This window comes from Miscanthus floridulus, chromosome 16 (genome assembly GCF_019320115.1).
Source record: "Miscanthus floridulus cultivar M001 chromosome 16, ASM1932011v1, whole genome shotgun sequence".
NCBI classification, from domain to species: domain Eukaryota; kingdom Viridiplantae; phylum Streptophyta; class Magnoliopsida; order Poales; family Poaceae; genus Miscanthus; species Miscanthus floridulus.
This window is the reverse complement of record NC_089595.1, coordinates 27,046,027-27,058,315: the sequence shown is the minus strand read 5'-3', so window position 1 is coordinate 27,058,315 and position 12,289 is coordinate 27,046,027. Positions and strand designations below refer to the sequence as shown.

Genomic DNA, 12,289 nt, shown 5'->3' with positions numbered 1-12,289 from the left:
TACAAGAGTGGATTGGTATTTGCCCATTTGGTCGTCACTGCTTGCGTGCAGACGAGTGGTCGTCACTGGCAGACTGGCAGGCAGTGCACTGAGCAGCAGCCAGCAAGCGGGGTCATCACCAAAATGAAAAGGATTTCTCAGATCAGAGAGACTTTCCTGGAAATTGGATAGCATAGTAAGTAACATCCGAAAACCACAGCAAGACTTGGATGCCAGCCTGACTGACAGCAACGATATCAATCCTGGTGCACATTGCCAAATGTGATGAAACCAATCTAATAGACCATCAACAAAAGAACGGCCTCCCCAAGGCATTTTTAGGATCAAAGCAAATTTAAAACTGAACTAGCTAGTAGACACCTACCTCTGTTTCAGGACATACAAACATAGAAAAAAATAACGGGCTATGGCGGCGCTATAGCGGCCGGAGAGGCTTAACGCTACGTTATTGCTCTTTGTGCCGCTATGCCAACTTTGACCGCTGTTGCGAGCTATAGTGCCGCTAAGTTGCATAGCTTTAGCGTTAAAATAGTGGCACTATTTCATATTTGCCTACTTATCATTTGCTTACTAATTTAATTAGTTATTTTCTACTTATAATTTGCTACTAATTTGGTATTTTGAACAATTAAACACTAATGTTTTACGAACCATGTTGTAATGTCATATTGGTAATGTTACCTAGACTTATGGAATCTTAGAAACATATTTGTGTTCATCGAATTTCATATTTGACATGTTTTTTACATCAATTACTGGTGTTTTTCATGCTTATTTTATAAAAACGTTATCTGTCGTAGCGCCGCTATAGCTTCATAGCTGCTGATAAAAGTTGTGGCTATTTTCAATAGCACGCTATTTTAAACTATGCATACAAAAGACCCTCCCCTTGGCTTCCACTGGTGACGGGGCCAAAGAAAATGCAAATCTCCCTTTGTTACAGGAGCTAGCAGTGTAAATTCTCTCAAAATTTATTCAAATCTAAAATCTTAGGGGATCTAGCCCCTCGCCCCCCTCTCTCCGCCACTGACTTCACCAATCAATTCAGTAAACTATTCATATTCAGGTAATTCTATTGCGAGGATTAAGGTAGACATGCATATGTAAGGCCTGTTTGGATGGCGTCATGGTCTGGGGGCTGTCGCTCAAGCAGATGTATCCAGCGAACGCCTAAGAGCGATGCCTGACCTGGGCAAGATTCCTAGATCATGATCCAAAATGACGCCATAGTCTTTTCAATATCCAGTGCTGAACGAAGGCGACAGTACTTTGCAAAGTAGCTATAAAAGACTGCAAGAGAGCCCCAGTCATACAAACATAGTTTTAGTATCCCTTTTAATTGGTGATGAATAGGAGAAAAAAAGAATTCAGAGAAGCTTGAATTCTGAAGGGCAGAAAAAATCCATACGTGACGCTACTAGAGGGAAGGATTTCAAAGGCAGAAAAGGTGGTATTGCTCTCCTAATTTTTTTTAAGGAAAAACATTAATTTGGCTGCCTATCGATTCCAATTGTAGGACAGGGGCTGTTCGCTTTTCCCCCTTCTTTTGCTGATTGCTTATGTTTTTTTTTTCCAACTTTTTTATAATATATATCACCTGTTGTTATTATGGGTGTATGGACGTGCAGGGAACCACTCTTTGAAAATCTGTGCGTTGCTGCACAGGCTAGCTGATGTCTTATCCTAACAATTATGCTTAATATATCTGCGAAATATTAGAACTAAAACCTTCATGTTGCAATGTGTCTCCCTCATAAATCAGAACAATTACAATGGGGAAACAGAGAGAATCGAAGGGCATTCCACCATGCATTCGTGACATAGATAGATGGACTAAACTTTTTCAGCACTGGAAGTAAAGATTGAGCAATGGAAGGAAAACGAAAAAGGCACACGCCAGTACCGAGTGGAAATGAGAAGGGACTATGGCTGCAAATTTAAACAGAAAATATATGAAGAACCATGGTAAAGGTCACGTGATTCTACTGCCGATACTTCATACATGCAAAAAAAAAAAAAAAAAAAAAAAAAAAAAAAGACAACAATACGGCACCCGTAGAGAAAACCGCAAATATGTCTTCCAACATTTCCAAAAAACCAATGTTTCATGACATTCGCCTGAAAGAGGGACTCCCAAGATCTAGCCCAAAGTACTACAAGCACAGGTGCAGAACTAAACCACAGCTGTCACTATCTGGCAACTATTATGAATTTATCATGCATAACAATCAGATGACTTCCAAACAACCAAATTAACATTCTCGAACCACACACAGCAGTAAAAGGATAGAAAAGGAAATGTGTAAAATTAAATCCAGTCATCTATGGTCACCCTCTGCCAAGATTGAACAAGCCTGGGTATTCTTCTTTGTAGAGAACTGATGTTGCAGCCCCCTGCACAGCTTCTGGAGAGACCCGAGAACAGCCTTCAATAACCAGGGTCTCCAGCTTCAGTGCACGTGCTACCTCAGTCACTCCAGCATCAGAGAAATGATCACAGTGTCGCAGTGTGAGGTTAATCAAACATAGGCAATGTGCAAGGAGGCACATCCCAGCATTAGTCACTTTTATACAATGTGTAAGTTCGAGTGATTCTAGAAATTGTGCAGATGAGACGGCCTTCATCCCCTTGTTATCAAAGATGTGAGCACCACTTAGAACGAGATTACGAATCGGACAAGTCTGAATGAGCATGATAAGGCTCTCCTGTGTGAATCCTATTTCTGGCCAGCTTTCATCACATGCGAACAAAATTAGTTCAAAAGACTGAAGCTTACGGCACCTGAGGGCTACAGCCTTAAGGCTGTCATCAGTCAGTGATGTCCTGAAAACATAACCTTCATTGAACTCAGGTTTCAACCGAAGTGAGATGCTTGTAAGGTTGCTGCAGTTGTTGGAGAGCGTAACTACGTCATTGTCCTGTACACCAAGAACATAATAAATGCACAAGTTCTTTAATGTCTTGCACTTCCTCAGGAGATAACGAAGTCCTATTTCCTTCCCAGTCGAGACTCTTGCCAATGTCAAATCCTCCAAACTCTCACAGCTGAAATCATATCTATACTGACAGTGCTCCACACATGAAGGATCACGAGGATCAAATACACTGGGGCGACCTTTGATCTGAAACTCAAACTTCTGAAGCTTCATCCATCCTGGACCAAACTTTAGTAGGTCAAACTGGCTGATCTTCACAAAGCAACTCACTACAAGTTCTTCCAATGATCCAACCCTGCCAAGGTACTCCAGCCACTTTTCACTACCTACTACTTTCTTGCAGCCGATAAGGTGGAGAACAGAAAGATTCTTGCAGCCAACAGCCACTGAGAGAAGCCCAGACGAAGTTATTGCTGTTAGAGTGTTCAACCTTAGAGACATCAGCTTCTTGAAGCGCTCTAAAAAGCCAAGACCTTAGTCATGAACATCCGAGTGTTGGCTACCAGAGGGCAGCTTGGCCAACAGGCCGCTTGGATTGTATTGCAAAAATGACTTCGATACAAGAAGATGCTAACCACTGCATATACAAGCAAGTGGTGTACCTACTCCTTAGCATATTCTAACTGCATAAAGTAGATGCTATGATTCCTATTTGGTTGCCAAGCAGTGCCGGTCCTAGGATTTTGAGGGCCCTCTGGCAAACTCGTCGCGATTGCCCCTCTCCACAAATGTTTCTTAGGTAACATTCTAAAATTCTAACACCTGACCTAAATTACAAGAAAAACATGACTACATGAGTACAAAGTACTAGACAGAAATTGAACAAGGAAAAAAAACTAGGACCTAGACAATTTGGACATAAACTTATTGAGAACTAAGATTCACAAATCACAAAAAGAGCAGAAGGCAATAACCAAGATTAGATGTCGTCGTCTTCGTCGAGCCCTGTCTCAACTGCCTGGTCGCCGCTGTCGTCTGGAACGCCGTCGTCTGGCTTTTGGAAGACTGGAACTCGGGCGTCGGTGTCTCGGTGATCTGCGCTGGTGATCGCATGGTGAACTGGTGATCAGCGCCGCGTCTCTCGTAGTCTCGCGTCTCGCCGTCTCGCCAGAAGTCCGGAAGTCGCGACTCGCGATCGCTATGTGCACGTGTGCGGGTGTTGGCGGCTCGGCTCCTTGCCTCCTGGAAAGAAAGAGGCCGACGACTCCTTTTGCTGATGGGCCGCTGCATCTTCCCATTAATTCTAATGGACTATAGCTAAAGGGTACGGAGTATTATATATTTGGACTTGGGCCCCAATCCCGCGAGGGCCCTCGGCCGTCGCACCTCCTGGCCCACCCTTAGGGCCGGCACTGTTGCCAAGGCACCATGATCAACTTGGTTGCCAAGGAACCTGAAAACTTACATGACAGTGAATAGTAAATAGCTATAGTAGGTAATTGGAAAACATCAACACTAGGCTAACTACTGACAATTCTCCCCTTTAGCCTTGTGGTCCTTGGAAGTGATCTGCTTGAGCCCAATTCTTCCCCTCATCTCTTCAAATTTTGATCTTCCAAGAGGCTTGGTTAGAATGTCAGCTAGCTGATCAGTGGTGGATATGTGATCAGCCCTGATACTTCCATCTTCCAAGCAGTTTCTGATGAAGTGATACTTGATCCTGATGTGCTTACTGCGCTCATGAAAGACTGGATTCTTGGCTAGAGCAAGTGCAGACCTGCTATCAACTTTCAGTTCAACCACTTCCACATTCCTTCCAAGGAGGTCTGCCAGCAGCCTAGATAGCCAAATTGCTTGTTTTGCAGCTGTAGTAGTGGCAATGTACTCAGCTTCACAACTAGATAGAGCCACCACCTTCTGCTTCACTGACTGCCAGCACACAAGATTGCTTCCCAGAAAGAACAAGGTGCCACTAGTGCTCTTGCTGGTGTCAATGTCCCCAGCCAAGTCACTATCGCAGTACCCAACAAACCTTGCTCTCCCTGGAGCCTTAGTGTAGTGCAGGCCAAACTCCAGAGTACCAGCCACATATCTCAAGATGCGCTTGATGGCTGCTTGGTGTTCTGCAGTCGGCCTCTCCATGAATCGACCGACAAAGCCTACTGAGAAGGCTAAGTCAGGTCTTGTGTGGACCAAGTAGCGCAAGCTGCCCACCAATCTTCTGTATTGGGTAGGATCAACCTCTGCAGCTGCGCTCTGCCTGCTCAACCTCAGCCGCTCCTCCATTGGTGTATGGGCGGGGTTGCAGGCATCCATACCTCCCAGCTCAAGGATCCTCTTGGCATAATGGGTTTGCCTCAGAGTGATCCCAGCTGAATCTTGGTGTACTTCGACCCCTAGGTAGAAGGACAGGAGGCCGAGGTCGCTCATGTCGAAAACCTTCTTCATCTGAGCCTTGAAACCTTCTATGGCTTGAGCGCTGGCACCGGTGATGATCAAGTCGTCAACATAGACGCCGATCAGCAGCAGCTCCTCCCCTGTTCCTCGCCTGTACATTGCGGCTTCATGGTCGCTTTGCTGGAAACCCATCTCCTTGAGGGTGGTGTCCAGCTTGGCGTTCCAAGCTCGCGGAGCCTGCCGTAGGCCATACAAAGCCTTGCGCAGACGGTACACCATCTTCTCCTTCCCGGCGACGGTGAAGCCAGGCGGCTGCTTTACGTACACCTCCTCCTTCAGGTCGCCGTTGAGGAAGGCAGATTTGACGTCCATATGGTGGACGCGCCATCCTTCTTGGGCCGCCAGCGCGAGGAGGACTCGGACGGATTCCATGCGCGCCACGGGAGCAAACGCGTCGTCGAAGTCGATCCCTTCCTGCTGGACGAATCCCCGCGCCACCAAGCGCGCCTTGTACTTGGTCACCGCGCCCCGCTCGTCCTTCTTGAGCTTGTAGACCCACTTCAGAGTGATGGGCCGGTGACTGGGAGGAAGCTCCACAAGCTCCCAAGTGCGGTTCTGCTCAACTGCCTTGATCTCCTGCTCCATGGCGGCCTGCCAGGCAGGATCGCCTTCAGCCTCCGCGAAGTTGGCCGGCTCGCCGGCGTGCATGAGGTGAAGCTCGGCGAAGAGACGTGAAGCCGGCAGCAGTGTGGGTGCATCCCCGATGATGTTGGGCATGGTACGGTACCGTAGCTGTTTGCCGTCGTAGGAAGCATCAAGGCGATCGTCGTCGTCTTCGAGCGGTGACGCGAACTCAACTGGGTCCGCCTGCTCGGTCTCTGCTGTTGGTGAAGCAGAGGAGGCTGGTGAAGCAGAGGAGGCTTGTGGATCATGCTCCCCTGGAGCTGGTGACGGCGCGCGCGGCGGAGCTCCGTCTATGTCGACTCCCCAGAACTCGATGTCGAAGTCGCTGGAGGCGGAAGCAGACGTCCCGGCGGCCGAATTGGACCAATCCCAGCCGCGCCCTTCATCAAACACCACGTCGCGGCTCACCTTAACGCGTCCCGTCGCCGGATCGAGGACCCGGTAGGCCTTGGCGCCCTCGGCGTAGCCGATGAAGACCCCAGCCTTGCCGCGGTCGTCGAGCTTGCGCAGCTGCCCGAGCTCCCTTGTGTAGGCGACGCAGCCGAATGTACGCAGGTAGCTCACCGCCGGCGCTCGTCCGTGCCAGGCTTCATAGGGGGTCTTGCCTTGCAAGCTTCTTGTCGACGCGCGGTTGAGCAGATGCACCGCCGTCATCACCGCCTCCCCCTAGAATTTGGCCGGCATGGACCTCTGCTTCAGGAGCGCGCGCGCGGTCGCCACGACCGTCTGATTGCGCCGCTCCACAACACCGTTTTGCTGCGGTGAGTGTGGTGCAGAGTAGTGCCGCTTGACTCCTTCGGCAGCGAAGTACTGCGCCAGCTCGCCGACGGTGAACTCTCCTCCATTGTCGGTCCGCAGTACCTTGAGCTCACGGCCGGTCTCCTTCTCTGCTTCGGCCTTCACCCGCTTCACGGCATCCGCAGCAGCATCCTTGGTCGGCAGAAGCACCGCCCACATGAAGCGGGTGGCGTCGTCCACCATCAGCAAGAAGTAGCGGCGCCCTCCTAGCGTCGCCAACGTCACCGGCCCGCACAAGTCGCCGTGGACGAGGTCCAGCGGCGCCTGCACGCGGTACTGCGCCTGCTGCGGAAACGGCTTGCGGCGGAGCTTGGTGGTGACGCAGGTGTCGCAGACTTGCTCCGCATGCTTGATCACCGGCATCCCCCTCACCATCTCCTTCTTGCCGAGCTGGTGCAGCGCCTCGAAGTTGAGATGCCCGTAGCGCTCATGCCACCTCCATGACTCGTCCTCCTTCCTGGCGGCAAGACATACCGGCTGCGTGGCCTCCAAGTGCAGGATGTACAGTCGACTGGGCCCGCGATGTACCTTGGCGAGAAGACGACCACGCCGGTCCCAGATGCGGAGTACTCCATGATCAATCTCCACCCTGGAGCCTCCTTCGTCGAGCTGCCCCAAACTCATAATCGAGTTCCGGAGCGCTAGGATGTAGAAGACGCCATGGAGGACGCGCTGCTCTCCGTTCTTGGCCTGGAAGACGATGGAGCTGGTCCCCTTGATTTCCACTCGAGACGAGTCGCCGAAACGCACCGTGCCGCGCGCCGTGGTGTCGAGCTCGGCGAAGAGCTCCCGGCGGCCGGTCATGTGATGCGTGGCCCCGCTGTCGAGGTACCATCCGTCGAGCGCCTCCTCGTTGGCGCTGGTGTTGAGGAAGACACGCGCGCGGGGCTCGTTGATGTCAAGGGAGGCCGTGGCCTTGGAGCAGACGGCTTCGTCCTTCTCGTCCAGCTTGAGGAAGCCGTGGGCGAAAAACGGAGCACCATCATCGTCCTCTGCTTCTGCGACGTGCGCAGCACCGCCACGCCCTCCACCGCGCCGTCCACCTCGATCTCCTCCAACGCGGTTGCCTCCTCCGCGTTGGTTGCCACCACCGCCGCCGCGGTCACCACCACCACGGCGCGGCTGGCGGCAGTCGCGCGCCCAGTGGCCGCGATCACCACAGTTGAGGCAGGTGTCGTCGTTCACCCCGCGATCATCGCCACCGCCTCTGTCTCCTCCGCCGCGATTTCCCTTCCCGCGCTGCTTCTTGCCGCCGCGTGGACGACGTCGCGGTTCCTTGCCTGACGCGGAAGCGGCAGCCTCCTCCTTCTCCTTGGCACGCCACTGCTCCCTCGTCAGCAGCAGTCCACCGATGGCGGCCGGTTCCGTGTCCAGTGCCTCCATGTCGTCCACCGTCTTCAAGCGCCCAGACACCTCCTCGATGGTGAGGTCCTGGAAGTCGAGAAGCGTCTCGATGGTGATCCAGAGCTGGGCGTACTTCGGCGGCACGGCGCGCAGGAGCCTCTCCACCGCGCGCTCTTCATCGATGTCGTTGTCACCGTGGAGAAGAAGCTGCTGCTTCAGGGCCATCAAGCGAATGGTGAAGTCCTCGATCTGCTCACCTAGACGGAAGGCGAGCTTCTCCCAGTCGCTGCGGAGTCACTGGAGCGTGGCGCGGCGCACCCGATCGACGCCGATTCGCGCGGCGGCGATGGAGTCCCAGGCCTCCTTGGCCGATCCCTTCTCGGACAGCGGCATCTGCATCTCCTGCGGCACGGCGGCGATGATCGCTTCCACCGTGCGCCTGTCCTCATGGTATGGCAGATCCTGGTACTCGATCGCATCCCAGAGTTGCCGCGCCTGGAGCTTCAGCTTCATGATCGAGGCCCACTCATGGTAATTTGTCTTGGTGAGCATCGGCCAGGTGGAACTTGCGCCAGAATCCTTGTACACGGTCTGGATCACCGGCGAGCGGCCCCTGGCCCGTCCGCGGCGGTGATCCTGATCCCGATCGGGCGACCGCGTCTGCCTGCGCTCGCGCTCCGGACTCCTCCTCGGAAACGGGCGGCGATCGCGCGGCGGATCCTCCTCCACCAACTCTCGACGCAGAGCCGCTGCCGTGGCGGCCGCGTTCCGAGCTGCTGCTGCTGCGGCCTCCGCGGCCTGCTGCGCCTGCGCGGCTGCGGCCTCTGCCGCGGCCAGACGCTGCGCCCGCTGCTCGGCGGCGGCGGCGGCTGCTGCTCTCTCTGCGGAGGTGGCCATGTTTTTCCCTATCTCTCAACCGGCTCTGATACCAATTGTTGGCTACCAGAGGACAGCTTGGCCAACAGGCCGCTTGGATTGTATTGCAAAAATGACTTAGATACAAGAAGATGCTAACCACTGCATATACAAGCAAGTGGTGTACCTACTCCTTAGCATATTCTAACTGCATAAAGCAGATGCTATGATTCCTACTTGGTTGCCAAGGCACCATGATCAACTTGGTTGCCAAGGAACCTGAAAACTTACATGACAGTGAATAGTAAATAGCTATAGTAGGTAATTGGAAAACATCAATACTAGGCTAACTACTGACACCGAGCAGAAGCTTAAGGTAAGATCAGTCAATGAGGGACAGCAAGATGAAAACACCTCAAGGCTATGATCGTCCAACTGCATCGCATGGTTGGAAGTCCAACCATAGTAATTGAATTCCACTTTGCACAAATTGGGGGTACCGGAAGCACAGACGAATCAAGGCCACTGTCACAGGGAAAACGCCACAACCAATGTACATCAAATTCCTCAGCTCTCCCTCAATGGCAAATAGTCGCAGAGAAAGAGATTTAAGATCACTTGGACTGGTAAGCCGCTTGACAATCTCTGCAAAGCAGCGCCTCTGGGAGATCGTCCATCGAGCAATGCAGCTTGGCTAGTTTGGCAATCTCAAGGTATGTAGGTATTCAGAGTGCGAGTCTGAAATAAAGGAGATGGAATACAGTATGAAGCATTGAAGATAATCAGATCATGGCACTGAAATTAATCAAGAAGCGAAAATACATATGATGATGTTTTGAAGCTATTATAAACATATTAAAAGCTCCTCTGTCCATTCTAACATAGGGCCTACTAATTAAGTTAACTCAGCAACATCAATATTAATTGGAGATCGTTCACCGCATATTCAGCTTCTTTTTCAGTTTTCACCAGGATAATGATCAGATCATGCAAGTGGACAAGTGGTACTCCTACTCCATATATTGAAGTGCACACAAATGGAGGAACTTTTCTTTAGATAACATATATATGAAGCAATACATATCAGATAAGAACTAAGCAGATCATACAGAGTGCATAATGATCAGATATGAAGCTAAGGCCACGCAGAAGAACTTTTGTGTCAAATTCTCCTACAGCTCCTAGAAGAAGCCACGAAGAAGATTAAATTAGGCAGCGGCCTATCCATTTAGTGAAATTATTGGGGGGGGGGGGGGGGGGGGGGGGGGGGGGGGCGGGGGGTTGGAAATACATGGGTGCGTCTGTTTGGGTAAACAAAGAGGCGCCCATTTTCTGTCTTTCTAAAAGGTTCATGCACATACCTGGCTACCACATTAAAAAGATGAATCTGGGCATAGCCCGTTAACCTATTTATCCAGCCATAAATCGCAGAGCAAACATCATCGAGGAACGCATCAAACTAGGACCCTAGTATGCACATTCCGCTCAAAGATTTTAAACAAAGGAACTAGAAAATACTGGATAACTACAGGCAACGTGTAGCAGCCATCTACTCAACTGGCATATTTGGGAACCGCCTACCCAATCGCATAAAAACCTGCCCCCAGAAACCTCAGACGAAATCCAACCTATTTATCAGGGCTACCAACTGCCAAGCGACTCCTGTAGGAGCAGCACAGACGAACCGAACCTACTCCATCTATCAGACTATCACACCGCACAGCCCGGGGGGCGGGGGTTCGTTCGTTATTACTAATAATTAACAAAAAGAAGGGAAGGGATTTCATAACGCCAGGGCACTTGTTTGTTGCTGAGATCAGCAGAGCAAAGAGAGGAGGAAGAATCCATGGCCATACCTGAAATCGGAAGAGATGCCGCTAGGGCTCTTTTGGGGGCGGAGCCGGTAGTGCCGCTAGGCAGGCGGCGGCGCCATGAGCAGCGGAGAGAGCAGTACCGGAGCGGGAGAAGAGCACAAAACCCTTCGGCCTCGGCTCGCGAGTTCGCCATCGCCGCGCTCCTCTGGGCTGGGCTCGATCGTAAAGGAAAGCGTTCAGCCAGAATGGGCTTAATTGGGCTTACATGGGCCTGTTGTTCGTTCTTTTTCGCGGCCCAAGCGAAAATTACCAGCCGAACGAACGAGTACGAGCTTCGTCTGTGCGACTTGGTATTTGGTTGGAAAAGGTCCATTTAACCTCTCTTAGGGCGAGATGGTCTCATGTAATGTTTCTATATTAAAAAAAATGTCTCATGTAATGTTTCTAAAAAATGGTCGCATGTAATACCATTTAATCATAAGGTGATTGAACGACCGATTTATACAATGGTTATCCTTTTATGTTGTCGTATAGTATTTTAATTATCATTAATTTGTGCAATCAATAAAGAAATGGTTGTGAGTTGCAAGTTGCATGACAACACTAAAGCATACAATAGTGAAATAGTTGTCTCATAATCCTAAATATTTGCTCATGAGGTGCCTCTTTCTCTCACCCTCCTTTCTATCCTCCACGTCATCAAAAATCCTACGTGGCACTATATGAGACGACCTGTGAGACTGCTGACATGTACCAATGTACTTGTCCTTATGTCTTGTTTAGCAAGTTTCGGGGTGACCGGACGCGCCGGTCAGGGTGACCGGACGCTCCGATCAGTAGTACACGTCACTGTGTCCGAGAGAGTCGTTAGCTCTGACCGGACTCTGACCTGCGTCCGGTCATCACCTACCGGACGCGTCTAGTCAGCAAAATGCCCCTATGGATGCTCTCTGATGTTGATCGGATGCAGGCACCCTAGCGTCCGGTCGTGTACTGTTTAGCGTCCGGTCAGTACATGATTGTAGTTGCTGATCAAATGAACTGATCGAACTCTTCAAGATACATCTGGTCACAACCAAACCAGCGTCCGGTCAGTCATTTGACCCTCCATTCACTTCTAATTCGAAATCCTTCGAGAATGAAGTTGACTTCTATCGATCTTAGGGCTATTCCTGAGCTACCTAGTACTAAGTTTGACATGTGTGCACCACACCTAATCCATTAGACTCACCTACGTCAAGCTACTAGTCCATACCCCCCTTAATAGTACGACCAAAGGAAAAACAAAGTCCTAAACTACTCTAAGTGTCTCTCTAACGCCAAACGACACTTAGAACTAGTTCGTCCTTAACCTTGTCGTCCATCCTTTGAAAACCGAAACGATTTCCATCGACAGGGGCATGACAACCATGATTGCCCAATTAATTTCCATTACCATGACCTAACTCAAATTGCCTCTGCAAAACACACGTTAGTCATAGTAATCTCGTGTCGTCATTAATCACCGAAATCCAACTAGG

General features: G+C 50.6%; 1 pseudogene; it reads right to left on the bottom strand.

Moving 5' to 3' along the window:
• Positions 1–2,139: 2,139 nt before the first annotated feature.
• On the bottom strand, positions 2,140–9,632 carry LOC136513085 (F-box/LRR-repeat protein 14-like; annotated as a pseudogene).
• Positions 9,633–12,289: the final 2,657 nt, after the last annotated feature.